The sequence below is a fragment of the Parasteatoda tepidariorum genome, chromosome 3, assembly GCF_982258835.1.
Source record: "Parasteatoda tepidariorum strain Cologne lab strain chromosome 3, Ptep-v5.0, whole genome shotgun sequence".
Lineage (NCBI taxonomy): Eukaryota > Metazoa > Arthropoda > Arachnida > Araneae > Theridiidae > Parasteatoda > Parasteatoda tepidariorum.
Genome location: NC_141757.1, coordinates 21,142,781 through 21,163,086, shown reverse-complemented (window position 1 = coordinate 21,163,086; position 20,306 = coordinate 21,142,781). Strand labels below are relative to the sequence as shown.

The following is a 20,306-nucleotide window of genomic DNA, read 5'->3' as shown; positions in this document are numbered from 1 at the left end:
CGATCAATTTTTAAGGATTAGGAAGATTTCGCAAATTTACGTTAGCTACCGTACGCAAGGTTTTGAGTAATTGTTAAGTAACTGTTGCATGCACACTAGAAGTGCGTATGCGATAATTCTGGTAAAATGGGCCAGTGACAAAATATCAAACTTACCCGTGGATACTTACCCATGGAATAAGAGATTTTGCAAAAACCCGCCAGCGCAAACGTAGGGGAACAAAATTTTAACTTTGACCTAAAAACCAAAACAAACATTTACAATGGACGTAGACGATCTCTACAAAGCTGTGGTACATGACTCAAAGCTTTGCTTTACGTGAAACTGCGATTCTGTGACCAGAAAAAATTAGTTGATTTTGATGAATTCACCGATAAAGAATGCAGTTTATTATTTAGATTTGTGGTCGAAGATTGAACAAAACTTAGTTACTGAAGATAGTTACTGAGTACAAAAGTTAGTTACTGAGATCCAGAAATAACCCTAACTTACAGTAGTTGACTTTAAAGTACACAGGTAAGTTAGATGCAATATAGAACGATTCATTTCAAAATTTCATCAATACATTTCTTCAAATTCGTATTCCATGCTCATGTTTTTAGTTTGAAGGTAGACTTAAACACAAAACAACGTTTAACAGCCATGTACAGAGAGCTTGTAGCTTTGTGTTTGTATCGTTACGCCATACAACGTAATGATACGTATCATCTAAAATTAACTCGATCATGGGCAATTACTTCAAATCTTGCGCACGGGAACGGAAAAGTGCGAAATCTCCCTAATATTATGATACATGCGAAGTATATATTACCCAGTATATATGAAGAATATTTTTAAATGGTTTGGCAATTTCACTCTAAAATTTTTATCAATAAATAAATCAGGAAAGTTTTTAAAGTATCAGCTGCCATAAAGTTTTGATGCAATTGAGTACATACGAGAGTATTAACGAGTATCAGTAAGAAAAAAACAATAACTTATTGGCTTGCGTACCCCTGTGCGATCGTATGTTTGTTCTTAGCTACCACAACCGAGAAACAAGTCAATGTTATAGAATTGAATAATACCGGGCACTTGTAAGTTGACAGGTTTTAAAGATGCGTAAAATTCAAAACTATATTCTCCAAATTGTAAGTAAACTGGCGTTTTATATTCTCAAAAGCAAAATTTTTTTTTTCAACACTTCCCTGCATATTATACTCGTAATTCAAATTATGTAACATACTCAATTCCGATATTATTTAAAGTCTAGGATAATCTGTTGTTTTAAAATAAAATTAAAAAAAGTTTCAATAGCATTAATTTTATTTAAATCGAAACTATTGCACACGAGGAAAAAAATTCTGTCAAAGTTAGTATACTGTGTAGTAATGACATTTCAGAATAAGAAATTAATAAATAAAAAAATAAAATAAAATAATTAATGAGAAAAATTTATTAAAAAAAAAGAAAAAATATATAATTTTGATAATGTAACTAATGTTTATGGTTTTAAACCATTCATTTGGTAATTTTATCGTTTGCTGTTGTATTGGTTTATTGGAAATGATGGTATTCAAAGTTATAATTCTTGTTTCATTAGCAATAGATTCTCATTGCAATAATAATAGACTGAACAATACAGTGACACTAATATTGCAAAACTGAAAAGTTAACTTATTCGAATAATCTAACTAATAAACTAATCTAAACCTTACAATCTTAAACATCACAATCTAACCATAATACTTCAACAAACTAAACTGGTGTAAGAATTAAGAGAATTTGCAGACTTGGTCGATTATCTCTAAAACTACTCTGGACCGATTTTAATGAAATTTGATGTGTACATACATCGATACAATACAAAACAAATAACCATTCAACAATTGTAATACACACCCATGATCGTGCGCAACACTCGTTGGAGTAGGAAGGTATGAAATTGCCACAGGACAAATCAGGCCTATTGCCAAAGGAAAAGATAAACTGCTTTATTTCAAGTATGAAAACACTCTGCAAGGTCTGTGTCTCTGCAGAAGGGGACCATACCCCTTATCATATATGGCAGTACTTTTACTTTCGTTACTTGTACCGCCGGTACAAGTAAAAAGTACGTACTTTTACTTGTACTTCGTTACTTTTTAAATTTGGTACTTTTACTTGTACTGTCGTTACTTTTTTAGGGAAAAAGTACAAGTATTTGTAACGGAAATTTCGAATGAAATCGTTGCGTTTTTCTAAAACTCGGTAAGCTTTCTTAAAAAAAAAAAAAAAAAAGAAAGATTAAATTAAAAAAATTTTAATTTAATCTTTCTCCACATGTTCTTTCCCCGTTTTTTTAATTTATAAAATTAATGTGCAATATATATACGTTCACAACTAACTTCGTGTTTAAATACATTCTGTTTCAACTTATACTGCACATTCAATTATTTTTTACTAGCTCAAAGATCACAAAGTTATCTGAAACCCCGTGTTTGCTTTGTTTATGTTTGTGCTTTTAAAACGCGTTTTCATAGAGTAAAACAATTTTAAATTAATGGTAATTTAAATAAATAAAAATAATAAACCAAAAATAAAAATCAATAGATAAAATTTCTTTTTCGTGCAAATCCATAAAAAGTTTGATATTAAAATTATATTTGATTTTAAAATTGTATTATACGATTATATTATAAAATTATAATATAATATTCTTCCGAATTTAAAAATAAATTAATGTCCATAACTTTCAAAATTAAAAATAATTAAATAAATAACAACAATTTTGCAAAACATTAAAGAACATAAGAATATTATTCAATAAAATTTCAGGTTTCTTTGAATCTTTGATTTTCTCGAAATGTACTTTTAAATAGTTATTTTTTTTGTTTAGTACTTGTGCTTTTACTCGTTACTTTTTAAAATAAGAACCTTTTACTTTTTACTCGTTACTTTTTTTTAAAAATACTTGTACTTTTACTCGTTACTTTTTAAAAGTAGCGTTGCCATGTATGCCCCCTATTAACCCTTTTTTCTGTTTATTCTGCAATCGCTGTTTAATACCTTCCGAACCCAACGAGCGTCACAGATGATCATGTGGGTGTGTCACAATTGTTGAATGGTTATTTGTTTTGTATTGTATCAATGCATGTACAGATCAAATTTCATTAAAATCGAACCAGTAGTTCCGGAGATAATCAACCAAGTCTGCAAATTCTCCTAATTTCTTACGCCAGTGAATGACAGATAGATACATCTGAATATTAACTTCCGTAAATAGAATTTGTATCAATTATAAACATTCTACAACTCTTGCAAAAGAAACAAAAGAAAGACCTACTCCTTACTATCGATATTTCCGCTCAAATAATTGAGAAATAGCATGTTCTATTTTTAGCAATCCATAGGCTATATATATATAGAGAGAGAGAGCTTTTAGGATTTCATTGAACTGAACAATAGTGAACTAATACAGTTAATGATGAAAGAAACGATCTATTATGACCACCATTGAAAATGTACTGAATAAGTTCCTTTATGTAACTGAATAATGCGGGATCCAAAATGGAGTTGTAAACACCCAGCTGAACAAAAAGTGAAAATAAAATAGGAAAAAAATGAGAAAAGCTAGCTCTGAACTAATTTTTTTTTTTAACAAATTGTTGTAAAATTGAGGCGTTTTATCTTCCCGCTATTCCCTTTATTTGCCTCAAAGGGAAGAAAAAAATTACAAGTGTTTTTATATTTTATAATGGTGGTGTTTGAAAATAAATAGCATAGATCTATTTTGTGGGATGTGGGTCATGGTTGAGAGAATTTTAACACGTATAGTGGAGGATTATTTGTGGTTTTTTTAGTGGATAGTAGGATGCACAGAGGTTTTTTTTATTTTATTTGACGTAACGTTTATGGCAAACAGGGTATTTATAAGACGTTATAAAATGACAACTTTATTTTGTTAATAAAATTTCCATCTTCTTTTTGAGCATAATTCATTTGTAAAAATTTGAAATCCAGTTGCTCATTTGTAAGGTTCCAGGTTCAAAATATTTAATTTTTAAATTATGCATTCATTTGCTCTAGCTACTTTTTTTTCCAAATGGAATATTATTTGTTAGAAATGCACTTGCTATAAATTTTTCCCATTTTCAACATAACAATTCTATTCAAACTTAACTATTATACTTGCATACACTAAAAATCTGCATGGTTAATTTTTTCCGATAAAAAGCTCATAGCTACCCACTCTGAATATAATTATTGATATTTTTGTTAATTTGAAAAGTTATTCATCTTAATTCATCTTATTTTTAGGTAAGGAATAAATTGCAATAACTGAAAACGAATGGTTTCAAATTACTTTTTGCACTTCCAACATAATTATAACTAAACTGCTGGGCAATTACTAAGGACGGACTACAAATGGCTGCATGGCGCATAAAAACTTAATCTTGGTTAAATACTAAAGAAATAAAAGAATTTCAGAATGTTAAAACATTAAAAATATAATAATAATTTACTGTGCTTTGAAACTCCAAAGGTTCGAAATGTATTCAAGGAACAAAATTTTTTTGTGTGCTCAAAACGTGAAAATGAAAAAAAATTCAAATATCATTTGTTGGCATCCTAATGGAAGATGCCAATAGGGGGTATGAACAACATGGAGAACTATGCAAGTTTTCAGAAGTCGTGGCATGCTTTTCACAACAGCATTCAACAGCTGTCGGGGTAATTTGTCCCTATCTTCTGTTAGTGCAAGGATCAAGGTATCATTGTTTATTTCAGGGCATTATCGACCAGCAACACTCCTTCCCAAAGCATCCCTCATTCTTTGAATAGGATATAGATCTAGAGAACCTGCTGGCCATACGAGTCGTTAAATATCATCGCTCTCTTCACACTTCTGGATGACATGTTGCGTTGTCGTTCAAAAAACAATTTTATCATTGATAGCATCACGGAACAAGTGAACATGAGACAGCCGAATATCATTAATGTAGCGTTGGACAACAGTAGTTCCAGTTGGAAGCACATAGAGGGGCATCATAATACCAGCTCATAGCATGGCACTGCAAATAGGATATCGAAACTTTTCCTGTATCTTCGCTTGACAATACGTGGTACCAATCTCAAGCCAGCTGACCATTTGACTTCGACAATCAGACATGAAATTGTGTCTACTCTAAGAACAGTAAGCAAGCCTAATCCTCTTAGCTCCAACTGTGATGCTAAAGGCACCATTGCAAAAGGGCAAGCAGGAAGTTTGGGCAATGGTATGCACATGCTTGATCGAAGATGGTTCAGTCCTCCCGCTCACAAGAGTCTGACGACAGTTTTTCAGGAGATTTGCTTGCCAATAGCAGCATGAAACCGAGCACCTTCACAATAGCAGCATGCTACCTTATTGGCTGTACTGCGATTGTTCCTCTTTGTCAAAAGCACTATGTACCAGTCTTTTGCCGGAGTCGTACATGGAACACGACCTCCTCCGTGACACATTCCTGTTGTTTTATATAATTTCCAAGGCCTTGAAACAACACTGTATCTGACATTAAACTGTTTGGCAACATCTGTAATTTTTCTGTTTTTCTTTTCAATCTTGCCGATAATACGGTCACGCGTAAAATCATCTAACAAAACATCGGGAAGACATATCGAAAATTGCAAGTTCGTCAATTGATTGTTTCCCTTTAAACTTTGATTCTGACTTGCAGCACTCAATACGCGTCAAAACCTTTATATCTCTTATCAACGCTGTCCTGTGACAAAGTAGTTTGACAACCAAAAATTTACATAAGTATAACACGTCTTACTGTATTTCGCAGTCTTGATAATTTCCACATTTTCTTACCTTCAATTTTGTGGATGCTATCGTTGCTATTATCATTCGTTCTTAGATATTGTCGAGCGAAGTATGTTAAAACTATTATATTTACATGCTGGCTAACCACTACGCTTTTCGAAAAATTTCTTACAGAGTGGTAGAAAATAGAATACTTTATCTGGAGAAAAAGACGATCACAGATACCAAGACACGTGACCTATGACCTCAGAGCCAGCTGATCGTTTATAAATAACATGGCGATTTAAAGTCCATCTGAGTTACTCCACATAAGTTAGAACGTTAATTAACTAGTTAATTAACTTAAGTTAATTAAATACAACGTCGTATCTCATATCGAATTTGTTAAAATATAATTATTTCTTGTCTACATCTTTTACTTAACTTAGATTTCTGATTTGTGTATTTTGTTGTAACCGTGATATATTTCTGTTTTATGTCTTCGGCAACTTCGATGCATAATTAGTTTGTTTATGTTCTGCAGGTCTTTGTGCCTGTCTTTGTGTTAAGTAAGAAATGTATAATGAAAGAACTGAAATCTTTGTGAAAGAATATAGAATATGTAGATTGCAAAAATTGATACTTGACGGGCTTGTCTTACTCAAAATAAAATGGAAAGTACAGTTGCTAGCGTAAACAAATGTCATGTTTCGACTACCAATCAGATTCGGGATATACACACTACGTCACTCGCAGGTATTCCATTAAAAACTAAAGCTCTCAGAAAGTTTAGTAATTTTTCCAACATTTAGAAAGCCTTCGAGAAACCAGGAACAAAGTTGCGTTTTATATAAACTTTTAAATCATTTTTATGTAGTGAAAACAATTTTAAGTGAAATTTACGAGACAAATAATCATACATCAAAACACAAGCCAAGCTACCAATAGAAGAACCACTTGGATCAGTCTGCGTAGGGACCAAGGGTGTGCGGTATTGGTCCTCGTTAAACTGTGCTACCGTAAAGTGCTCGACTTCGCGCGCAGGTCGTCGGGCTACCGAAGCGGGGGTGCCATCCCCTCTGCAGAGGATCAAAATTGTGATGGCATGTCTTCGTATCATCCTTCGGGATGTTTCCCAGACCGTCGCCAATAGCCCATTGTGCAGCTCTAGTGCGACGTAAATTAACAACAACAACAACAACCAATAGAAGAAATTTTTTCAAAAAGCGTAGAAAGTTGGCAGCCCCGTATTTGACTTTTTTTTTACTATCGAAAGTTTTCTAAAGCTTTTTGGAATAATTAGGAAATTTTAAAGCTTTCTAAGAATACATCTGCAATGATGAGATTGCAAAATTCTTTTTTATAATTTTCGAAAATTATTTTCAAAATTCAAAATTTTATTGAAAAGTAAAATTTTTTTATTGATTAGTTATAAGATTTCATAACGGTAATACTTAAAAATGGGCTAAAAATAACAACAATTCGGACTAAAAAGGCTATTATTATTATTATTATTGTTACTATGATATGAATAATTTTGCAATAAATCAAATGATTATTCTATTTTTTTAAGTGCAAGAAACAATAGATTTATTTAAAATTAGTATAAATAATTTATATAATGTAATACATTATTTTAATAGAGTGTAAATGAGTATTAATAGCAAAAATTATTTTTTATTTCCTTTAATAACTGTCTTTGAACAGCCGACCCAATTTTTGAGTTTACGACTACTGATGTTTAACTTCGTAGCATTGTAATCTTGAACCCAATCCAGAAGACAAAGGAACTCCTGGATCGAGTATTGGGAGAAAGAATATAAATAATTGGCAATATATTTTAAGTTATATTGAACAATATCATTTCACGTTGTGAAAGAAAAATAATGCCATTTCTGATGGTTATTTACTACGGTCCTCGTTTTTAACGCTAAATTGTCAAAATATGTTTATCTATGTGTTACTTTTTGTAGGAAATTTCTCTAAATTAGGTTCTGCTATTGAATTAAAACTGCAAATCACTGTACAAAGAACAACAACCTTGATTTCAAAAAATAATAATTTAAGATCAACTATATTGGTTAATTTTATATATTTTAGATGCTTGACGACACATGAAAATATATTAAATTTTCAATCATTCCTTATCCCATTTGTAATTTGTTTCTGCTAAGGAGGGAAAATTAAAATTATTTTTGACACCAAATTAGCCTAATTTTATATTAAATTATGCTTTAGAATATGGACAATATCACTTAAATCTTTAATTAAATTCTGCACCAAGATTTTTTGTCTTAAAAATTAATCAAATAAAATGAAACCTGGTTGTTTATTCTCCCCTTAGTTAATAAATAAAATGATTTCATATTTGTCTTATTGTTATTATTTCGTATGCTAATAAACAATTCTTCTACATTTAGTTCCCAAAGGGTTTAATTTTTATTTATTTATTATTTTTTTTAATTTTATTTATTTATTATTTTTTAAATTTTATTTACTTTTTTTTTAATTTTATTTATTTATTATTTTTTTAATTTTATTTATTCGTTATTTTTTTAATTTTACTTACTTACTATTTTTTTTAAATTTTATTTATTTATTATTTTTTAAATTTTATTTATTTTATTTTTTTAAGAAATGATTTTGGAACAATAAAATTGAACGTAAAACATATGATACTTTATGAATCACTGTGTTAGACAACTTAACTTCATAAATTAATGAATCTAGTCTTGACACTATATAAAATTATATATAATTTATCCGCATTCTTATTTGATTAAAAATCTTCATTGACTTAAAAAATGTGTAGATAAAAATAAAAGTTGACATGTTACAAGGGCTCAAATATATGAGCTCACTCTAAAGACTTGCCAGACTTAAATGAGAAAAACGAAATTATTTCGGTTATAAGACGTAAAGTTGCAAACGGAATGTAGAAAATAAAGGTGAAAAACGTAGCTAGAAAAACAGCAGAAGCCAAAAGTGTGACTAAGAATAAATATATAAATAAATAAAGATGAAAAAACAAAACAAGAAAAACCACTGTGACTGAGAAGGCAAACCAGGGTAAAATGTGCTTCCATGCGCAATGGAGAGGTTGTGAGGAACTAATGTGGCTAACAAGAGAATCAACATTCATATGAATGAAAAAAGATTACAGGGTGTCACGATGAGCTAATGTGACATGGATGGAAGTAATTTTATCATCGTTGAAATTCAGTTTATGATCAAGATTCCAACTGTGTGTAACAATTGATAAGTTATCAAATTGATTTCAAAGAGCAATTAATTTTCATACGCTTGGTCTTCAGGAACACGATAGATACGACCATTATGTAGAATTCAACATATCTTCAATTACATTTAATGTAAATTGTTAGAATCTTGGCACCAACATTATATCCAGGTCATCTTGATGTCCTGGAATCTTGTTTCATTCACATGAATGCTAGTTCCCTTGTTAATTACATTAACTCCTAACCACCTCTTCATAGCACGTAGGAATGCATTTTACCCTGGTAATCCTCTTTCGCCCACAATGGTTTTTCTTGTTTTGTCTCTTCCTCACAATTATTTTATTTTATATATTTATTTTTCGTTTTGTTTCACTCTCGGGTGCCGAAGTTTCTCTAGTTTTGTTTTTCACCTTTATTTTCTATTTTTCAATAGCAACTCAACATTAAGTTTCATGTTTCAAATCAGTTTTGTTTCTTCTCATTCACGTCTTCCAAGTCTTGAGAATGGGTGCCCATTTTTGAGCGCTTGAAACACGTCGTCATTTATTTCCATCCGAATATTTTTTAAGAAGTTTTTTAATCGAATATTATCTTACCGTTTCAGCTTCTCGGGATTATTTATTTAATATCCACATTTTCATTTCGGTTTAAATTTAAAATATCGCAATTTTATTTCGCATAAACTAGATGAATTTACGTTACTATGACAAAATACAGAGAAGCAAAAGAATCTAAGAAAATAGTAACCCAACGCTGCAAACGAAAAAAAAATGCGAACGATTTATTTTCTGTCAAACACAGCGAATGAATGTCACACGCTCCTTTCGAACCAAATCGAATTTTCCCACCTCAGAACCTATTTGGCGACGGATGTAGTATGTAGAAACACTCCAGGGACTGTCCATAGGCGCTATGTTACAATCTCATTGGGACACAAATGAAACAGAATTACAAGTTGAAAGCAAACTTTTAGTCATTGAAAGCGCAGGAAAGCCGAGGACCCAGGCGAGAGAACAGCTCGTTTGCTGTTCGAGGGTAGTCGACGAGTGGTTGGCAAACAAGAGCCCTAATACCTTGGGTTTGATTTCCTGCATCGCCCTTACCTACGCGGCCTCAACATTTTGGTCCCCGTAATCACAAATTCATAGAAGAGATTCGAAGCTAATAATAGGAAAGATGGAGCTCGCGGATGATTAAATTTTTGCCATGTGTGCATTTGAGCTGTTTGCTTTTTCTACTAAACAAAAGCTATCAGAAAATGAATCATATATGAAAGTTGGCTTCACTGTAGCCTAAGCCTACCAGATGATACAATAATCAAATAGAACAAACGACGCTTTGTCCACAATTTTGTCAGTGATAATCATTCGAAATATCAAGGATCATTGGGAATGTGATACGATTTTGTTGTAATTTATTAAACATTTTATGTATTTTCCTTTTGATGTTTATCGAACGATGTTTAGAAAAAATTTCTAAGAATTCAATGTCCACATATAGTTGGTCTAATGTCAAAGTTGCAAGGAAACTTTTGGTTGAAAAATCACTGATGATATTTTTGGTAAAAAAGCTCAAGTCTTTATACTCAGCTTTTGATAGCATACTCATGCTATATATATTTTATTTTATAACCGTCGTTGAATAGCTGAACCAATTTTTTGGGTTTACGACTACTAATGCTCAACTCCGTAGCCTTGAAATTTTGAACCCAATTCAGAAGACAAGAGAACTCCTGGATCAGGTAATCAAGTATTGGGAGAGCCATCGTGGAGGACTTTTTCATGAAACTAAATAATTTTTTGAGTTTTTTTTTCAAAAATAGATAACTAATACCTAAATGTACACAGAGAAACAGCGGTAGCTTAAGGGATACAGCGCTCCCTTATCAATGAGGTGACCAATTTTCGAACTCCAGCGATGGCTGGTCTATACGATTTCTGCACCCGGCTAGCACCGATCTCGATGCAGACTCCAAATGTCTTCAGTGGTAGAATCCCCCTGCGGGATCATGGGTAAGAATCCCCTTGACGTCAAGTCTAGAGTGGGAGGTTTTCGTGTTTTTCCCCACCATGTAGCGCAACTGCGGGTTTATTTCATCCAAAAAAACCTCTACGAAGGCTAATTTGTCTCAATGCTTGATCCAGGAGCTCCCTTTGTCTTCGAAATAGAGTTCAAAATTACAAGGCTACGAAGTTGAAAATTCAGAGTTAGGTCGGTTGATTAACTCAGGTTATAAAATATAAATGTACCTACATAGCATCATTTCTTCCAGGCATTTATCATTGACTTAGTCACATTTGACAGCATACCTAGAATCCAAAATTAGCTGCAAGTTCATATAAAAGGAATTAATCTAACCAATGTAAATTAAGTATCAAGCATGTTAATGAACAAATATGTGCATAAATTAAAAATTAGTGATGATTCAAAAATTCATATTAAGAATTAAATGTTAAGAATTTGGGACTCTTCGTACACTGGAGATTCTTCGAATATCAAAATATGAAAGCAATCTCTTATGAATAAAGTTTCATTAAAACCAACGTATAAAAGTCACAAATTTTACAATATTTTATTAAAATCTATTATGCTTTCTGGTGTCACATTTTTGTATTCCTTCGTCAGAAGACTAAATGGCAGGGACGGAAAAACAGAGATGATATCATTCAATACAGGGTATGTCACGCGATGGAGAAGAAGAGTTGCATTAAATTGACTTTAAATAATATATCGTAAAACTGAAAAAATTGATGATTTCCAAATATTTTAGTATGATATAGCAGCAAGATCAGCAACAATAAAATCAAAGATAATTAACAACATTTTATTTTTATTTCTGAAAATGAGGTATGGGGAGGTTGCGGTTTTTAAATTTGGGTGTAAGGAGCACAATATTTTTGAGCAAAAATAATTTGTTAAGCAATAACTCAATAAACTTTAGAAACTTAATCTAATTCTATCTTACTTAAACTAACTCTTATCTTTAATACTTTATGTGTTGGCAGGTTATGTTATACATACCTGCCAACTTATATATATATATATATATATATATATATATATATATATATATATATATATATATATATATATATATTACGGTGAATGTCTGAAATATCTATTACATTCGATTTGATATGATTTTATTCGTGGATATAATTACATTTATTGAATATTTTAATACTTACTGACGATAGATCAGAAGGAACATCAGTGTTTGGAGTATCGGGCCAAACATTTACATTTGACCGGTATACATTTGCTCCGTATACCCTACACTGATATACATATCGTGGATATATATATATATATATATATATATATATATATATATATATATATATATATATATATATATATATATATATATATATATATATATATATATATATATATATATATATATATATATATATACATATATATATATATACATACATATATATATATATATATACATACATATATATATATATACATACATATATATATATATACATACATATATATATATATACATACATATATATATATATACATACATATATATATATATACATATATATATATATATATATATATATATATATATATATATATATATATATATATATATATATATATAGACAGATAGATAGATAAAGATTTTGCATAATCGTAGTAAAACAACAATTTATATATTTCTAAAAACTAAACTTCTAAAACATATAAAAGCTAAATAAACTAACAAATAGATCATTTATACATATTTTTTTCTTATATATATATATATATATATATAAACTTGTGCTTATAAATTAACATTTTTTCTCCATAGAACCAATTTCGAGTGAGAGGAAAGTTTGTGCTCCATTTTATTCTGATTTATTCTAAATGCCTACTAACCAGCGCATTAAAATAAAATTAAATGAAGAAAAAAAAAGTCGAAAAAATAAAAAAAATGAATACCCACAATTTTTTTTAAAACTTCTCATCACAGAACAAAATCTCAAAGAAATAATAATTCAGTCCCTCTATTGTTTTCTTCCCTCAACCCTTCGAGAGGAAAGAAGAAGAAGAAAAAAAATTAACTCCCACTAAAAAAAAAATTACCAAATTTTTTTTTTTCTTCTTTTCTTTTAAGCGTGTACGTGGATTTGATGGTGACAGATTTATCTGCGGGCAAATAGAAGGAAGTGCGGAAAAAAATTGCGGATAAAAAATATATATATAAAAAAAAAGAAAAAATCGGAGATAGCTTTTCTTTTGTTCGAGCGAATGGAAGAGAACCTAACTGCACAGGACCCGGGGGAGGACCTATTCTCGTAATTATCTATTTCTTAAGGTGCTGTTTTTTTTCATTTTATTTTTTTAATTATTATTCGAAGAAGGCCTGGCCTAAGTGAATGCCTCTCATTAGTGAGAAAACTCGGAGGTTGGTCGTAAAGGATGCATTTTTTTTTTTTCTTTTTTGTTTCTTGGGCTTCTATATTGCTTCATTGTGGAAGCCGCAGCTGTTTTGGTAAAGAAGGTTTTTCTCTGCCCATTTCATAGAAGGAAGGCTAAGATTTTTTTCTCACTCCTCCCTTATTTTATTTTATTTTTTTTCTTTTCACAATCTTTTTTTAAAGATTTTAATTTGCTCTTATTTTATTTTTTATTCGCAATTTCAGATGTGCCGCAGCTTTTTTTTTTCTTTTAGGAAAAAAAAAAAAAACAGTTTATGTGGGATTGTCTTTTGCTTGAAAATTGCACTCAGTTTCATAAAGGCAATTTTGAGAAGCAAATTATTTTAGAAGTGTCCGAAACACGTGGAACGATAAATTTTTATGCCAAACGCAGTAAGTTTGGCGAAAATTAGTTTTTTTTTCTCTCATATTTTTTTTTTGTTCTAATTATATTAATAAAAAATAATATGCACATTTGGTTTCAATAACTTAAAATACCATTATTATTTTTTTTACATTTATAAACTACGCTTAAAAATATTGAAGTTCATAAAGTTTTTATTATTTTTTCTTTATTTCTTTTCTGCGTAGTCTCTTAATGTATTTTAATAAATGACAAATAATTATGACACAGAATTAGAATTACTAACAATATTATGCTGACTAATAAATATCAATAAATTAAAATATTATAAGTATTAACTAGTTTTTTTTGTTGCTATTATTAATCTTTTATCAAACAAAATTTGGCGTCTCAATTGTCAATTGCATTTTATTGCATACCTCATGGTTCAGTGCTGGAATAACTTTTACAGGAATAATTTCTTTCTGGTAATTTATATTTCGAGTGCAATGTATTGAGCCGAAGAGTATATTGCCTTAAAAAATGTGTAATATATTGCAAGTTTTTTTAGGGGTGTGTGATTATTCGTCTGGAATTGCCATTTGCTTTTAAATAGCCTTTAGTTTCATGAAGGCAATGGTTTATTTTTGCTTATTTGTATATCTATTTTTCTAAGAGTGCTTAAATTGCAATTTAATACATAAACTAGATATTTACGGAACAATTTTTTTTAAACGTGTTTCTCCGTTACTATTTTACATAAGTTTAAACTTATGCATTTTAATAAGTAAATATTAAATGCAACAAAGAGATTATGAATATAACTTACATTATTAAATAGTAATAAACAAATATTAATTAAAATAATCGAAATATTTTTAAATAAAATAATATAAACATTATTTAGTGTTTAAAATATTCTGAATGCTAGTTAATTATTATAACATAAATGATAATTAATTCTTTAACATTAAAAATCATTTTTGTCTTAAGGTATTTAATCTCCAGTTATGTTTATTTTAAACATCATATTTTTAATGCATTGAGATAAGGTATGGTGAAATAAGGTGGTCAGCAAAAATTAGTGTCAGTGAATATTCCTCTGAATTAGCAAAAAATTTAAACAATACTTCAAATTCACACTTTGAAATATTTGTAATCATTTATTTAATTTAGTTATTTTATTATAAAAACTAAAAAGTGACAGTTTTTCTTCTTCCTTTTAACGAGCTTTGCAAAACTAACAAATATTCGTTCACCTGTTTCATTTTTATTAAAGTAGTAATTCAAGAGTCAAATTTCTTTTTCCTAGGACCATTTCTATTCAATTTGATATGGCCTAAGATTCAGCAAATTGAGCAGAATAAACAGCTCAAGCAAATTAATTACTAATAATTTCAACCTTCAATAGTACATTGATGTGATTTGCGGAACCTATGCTTTAAACTATCAATATTAAAGGCCTGATTTTAGAGAAAGAATAATTATTAATATTAAATTAAATTTTAATTAATATTTTAATATTAAATTAAATTTTAATTAATATTATAATATTAAATTAAATTTTAATTAATATTTTAATATTAAATTAAATTTTGATTAATATTTTAATATTAAATTAAATTTCAATTAATATTTTAATATTAAATTAAATTTTAATTAATATTTTAGTATTGAATTAAATTTTAATTAATATTTTAATATTAATTTAAATTTTAATTAATATTTTAGTATTAAATTAAATTTTAATTAATATTTTAATATTAAATTATTATTATTAAAGGCCTGATAGGAGACTCAGGGGATAGAGCGTTCGCCTTCCAATGAGGTGAATCTGGTTCAAATCCCAGCAATGGCTGGTCGATACGAATGCCTCACCCTTCTCTCACCGAACACAGTGTTGATGTAAAATATCCTCAGTGGTAAAAATCCGCATAACGTCAGGCTAACCATGGGATGTTCTCATCGCTTTTCTCGCCATGTAACGTAAATGCGAGTTAGTTCCATTAAAAAGTCCTCCACGAAGGAAAATTTCTCCCAATACTTGATCCAGCAGTTAACTTGTCTTCTGGATTGAGTTCAAAATTACAAGGTTACTGAGTTGAACATTAGTAGTAGTAAGCCCAAAATTGGGTCGGCTGTTCAACGACGGTTATAAAATAAATACTACTGAATAGCCTACTAATAGCCTAAATAGCCTATAAGTAAAGTGAAAAATATTTATACTCTTACCTCAGCGTATTGTGAATTTGTTATTATTTAATTATTACACATCATATAGTTGTTATTATTGTTAAAATTGCACATTTTAAAGTTACTAGTATGCCTTGTAAAGTTGAAGCATAGCACTTCGGATTAATTTTTAAACAAATTCAAATAATTCGTTCCAGTTATTTCTAATCAGTGAAATGTAACCTTTAATTTATTGAATACACGTTGACTTTACGATTCTTTAATTTAAATGTAACCGAATGTCGTTTAATGTCGAGCATTACCAACGCCGATAGTGGATTCACAAATTCCGGCGAAATCACAATTAAGAGTAAATGACTAACACAGGAAAGTAACATAAGAGTTTTTTTTAGTTCGTTTGATGATTGCTTCTTTGTTTTAATCTAAGAAAAATAAGTCTAAGACCTTTCCAATTTAAATTTGAAGTTCTTTATGGTTACATCCTTTTCGATGGTGTGCTAGCTTGGAAGAGTGCACACGCGTGATTGCGTGTGGCTTGCCAACGAGGATTTTAACGTTTTGAAGTATTAAAAGAGGAAATGATTGTAGGAAGAAAAGATAGAAACATTTAATTTTTATGTAAAGATCACACACTGTGAAAAATTCCGAATCGTAGTGCTATAAAAAAAGAGAACTCATACTCTCCGTACAACAGATATTTTTCACGGAACTGTTATACCGCAATTTTATACAGTAATATTTCCTGCAAAATCACTGTAACTAAGCAAATATTACTGTTTAAATTACGCTATAAAATTTCGCAGTAAAAATAAATTTTGCACATGCAATGCTCAAGTTTCCAATACTTTTCACCGTAATTTAATCCGGAACATTTTACCCTGAACCTACATTTGGCATATATATATATATATATATATATATATATATATATATATATATATATATATATATATATATATATATATATATATATATATATATATATATATATATTGTGAAATGAAGATAAATAAGACCCTATCAAAGCAAATGAAGTCTATCTTTTTATGATTTTTCAGTATAAAAATTTAGTTGACCTGGAAAACGAAACTGCAGATTGTATATTACACATTTACATATGCTGATTTCTCAACATTTGTTGCAGCTGTTCAAATTTTTAGAATCCTTTTTATTGTTTTATATTTATAAATTTTAAATGTAAAGTCGTGTTTGACGCAAAATAGTGTCATTTACGAAACCTGCGGTTCAAAATCTATCAACGCTATGACAAGGATTAATTTTTATTCGTCAGTATTCCTTTTTAACCAACGAGATTAAAAAGTCCAATTTTTGGGACAATGTCATTTTTATCAATATTGATATGATTCAAACTAATAAATCACTTAGAGCTGTGGTGGCTCAGGTGATAGAGAGTTCACCTCCCAGTTAGATGAACCGGGTTCGAATCCCAGCTATTGCTGTCGGTAAGAATTCCGCACCCGGATCACACTGGCCACAGTGCTGACGTAATATATCCTCTGATCATAGGTTAGAGTTCCTTTGTCGTCAGATTAACTGTGGCAGGTTTTCGTGGTATTCCTCTCCCTGATAACAAATGAGGATTAGTTCCATCAAAAAGTCCTCCACGAAAGCACAATTTCTCCCAATATTTGATCCTGGAGTTCCTTTGTCTTCTGGTTTGGGTTCAAAATTGGGTCGACTGTTCAACGACTGTTAAAAAATAAAAAATAATATATAAAATCACGTAAGTAAACAAAACACAAATGATTCCCCCACTTACGAACTGCCCCTTACACAACCTACATTTCAAACAGATGATTTTAACTAAATATCATATTTCTATTAAATGTTTAAAACTTAGTTTCAGGAATCCCAGCATGCCTTGAGAAAAAAATTTCCCAACCCTAAGTAGGCAAGGTACGTAAACAAGGAAACAAAATGGGATAAAATTAAACGAAGACGATAAAGAAGATAAAAAAAAAGAAGGGTTTTTTTTTCTGCAACATGTTCTATTGAATATCTGAGAGAAGCGTGAAAAACGCACGGTTTGGTGGTACTCAACCTCACAATAGTGGGCACGTAAAGTTCCCTCCAATGCGCCGCTGGCCATGCGGTAAAACTTCTCTTTTCTGTTCCAAGACAATTCCCACCTTTTTCGGGATTTTTTTTTCCGCTCTGAAAAATCCTAAAAGAATAATTCCCTCTCAGTGTCCGGTAAAGAAATTTCAACCAACGGAAAAGTAAATGAAACGTAAACTACTTTACTTTACTTTACTTCCCCACGTCCCCCCTTTCTTACACCTAGACTTTTATGTAGTCAAGCAAAAGTGCACCATATTATTTCTTATTTTAAATGGGAATCATATTTTTTTTTCTCTTAAAGTAAAAACCAACAAAACAATTACGGATAACAGTAATTATCTTAAGAGGCTATTGGTTTCAAAATCAGTTCAAATCTTTTAAATTTTTTCCCCCTTTTTTTTAAGTATTTTAGGTCGATTCTATTACCTCCTTGAGTGCTTCCAATAAGAAAACAGCCTCCCAGTTTTTTGAGTTTAAAACATTATTTTTCTCTTATATATTTTTTTTAAATACTAGGTGGTTCCGTCCCCTGATCGCTGCGCTCACCACCTCATGATGGCTTCTTATTCATTTATGATTTTTTCTCCTTTTAAAAATCGATATTTTAATTTTTTAGGAAAAAACAAGACACACTTTATTTACAAAATATAAAATTTATTATGATTTTATGCAAAATAAATTCGCTGACATGTAAATCATACCGAAATAAAAGTTTCACTGTATTTAAACATAGAAAGATAAAAAGCGTTTCAGAATAAGAAGTAATAGATGAGAAATATTTTACTTGTTAACAACGATAACCTTATATTACAATTTCAATTGAAAATAGTTTTTACATCTCAAAATTTTTTATATATTTTTGAAAAATAATTGTTATAATATCTATCTGACAACATTTAATCTATCTATCTCTATTATTTTTTTTATCTTCCTTTTCATTTTTTTCATTACTTTTTAAGCACGAGCTTATAAAATTCCGAGAGAAATAAATAAAACAAAATGAAGTTTAGTTATGGAACAAATATTGATCTTTATAAAAACTAAATGAATAAAATAAGGTCTAGTTATTGCAAAAAATAAAAAATAAGTTAATAAATAAGTTTTAAAAAAATTGATCTCGATAAAAAATAAATTGATTAAATAAAATAAAATAAGGCTTAGTTATAGTAAAAACAATTGATCTCTATAAAGAAAATAAATTAAACAAGATAAGGTTTAGTTGTAGTTAAAAAAGATCGATCAATTATTATTATTATTTTTTTGCTATGAAATAATTAACAAAATAAGTGCTAGCATTTTTATATTAATTACTTCGTAAAATTTGATTTAAATAAACATTTTATTGAGGAAATATAGCATTTGTAATCAAAATATATTAAATACATTATACATGATAAATATATCATCAAGAACAAAAATGATTGAGAAATAGTTATGAAGATCGTTCAACGCAGCGAGCAGGTAACATATATTGCCCCAAGTAGCACATATTGATTAAAATAGATAACTAAATGCATGAAAAATCAAATTTTGTCTTTTTTTTTTTTTTTTTTTTTTTTTTTTTTTATAGAAATCATTCAAACTTGTCAACAAAAAAAAGAAACATTTAAAAAGAAAGCATCAAAAATTTTCAGAGACTGACATTTTGAGCGTCTGTTATTATTGTTATGCAAAAAATCTTCGATGTTCTTACATCAAAAATTAAAGCTACTTATATGCGATACATGTGTACCAGGGCTCGAAAAACCATCCGTCCGCCCGTTCTCGGTGGTCAAAAATTCCTCGCGGACAACAAATTTCTCGAATCCAACGTCCGCGCGGACGGCCATTTTTCCGTTAATGTTCGTGATACACTTTCAATTTTTGTTATCTTGCAAGAGTCTAGCGTCTCACTTCTAAAATGACCCTCTAATCTAGAAATACAGCAACATACTGTGCATGGTGGAATTAATGTTTTCTCTGTCTGGGAGCACTGCAGCGGTTGAAAGGGGCTTTTCAGCAATGAACTTACAAAAAAACACATTACGTACTGGTCTTAAACAAGAGTTAAACGCAATTATGAACATCTACCAAAATGGAAAACCCCTTTCAGATTTCTTTGCAGAAGCCTCTGTAAATCATTGGCTTGATTGTGGAACTGGCAAACGTCATATTTGATTCATTTGACAAACGCAGTACCCTCGAATAAATTGACATTCCAGATAACTTGACCTTTGTCATTTAAATTATTTCTTAAAAGAAATAAATTATTTCATAAAAGAAATATACTAGGTTTT

General features: G+C 29.8%; 1 long non-coding RNA gene across 3 annotated transcripts in view; it reads right to left on the bottom strand.

Moving 5' to 3' along the window:
• LOC110282747 (uncharacterized) overlaps nucleotides 1–20,306 on the bottom strand; it is a 386,528-nt gene that overhangs the window by 115,949 nt on the left and 250,273 nt on the right. The window contains exon 3 of one of the 3 annotated variants that reach the window (XR_015432450.1): nucleotides 170–237. The exons of the other annotated variants lie outside the window; for them this stretch is intronic. This is a non-coding gene — a long non-coding RNA (uncharacterized LOC110282747). The remainder of the gene's footprint in view (nucleotides 1–169; nucleotides 238–20,306) is intronic. 3 annotated transcript variants of the gene reach the window in all.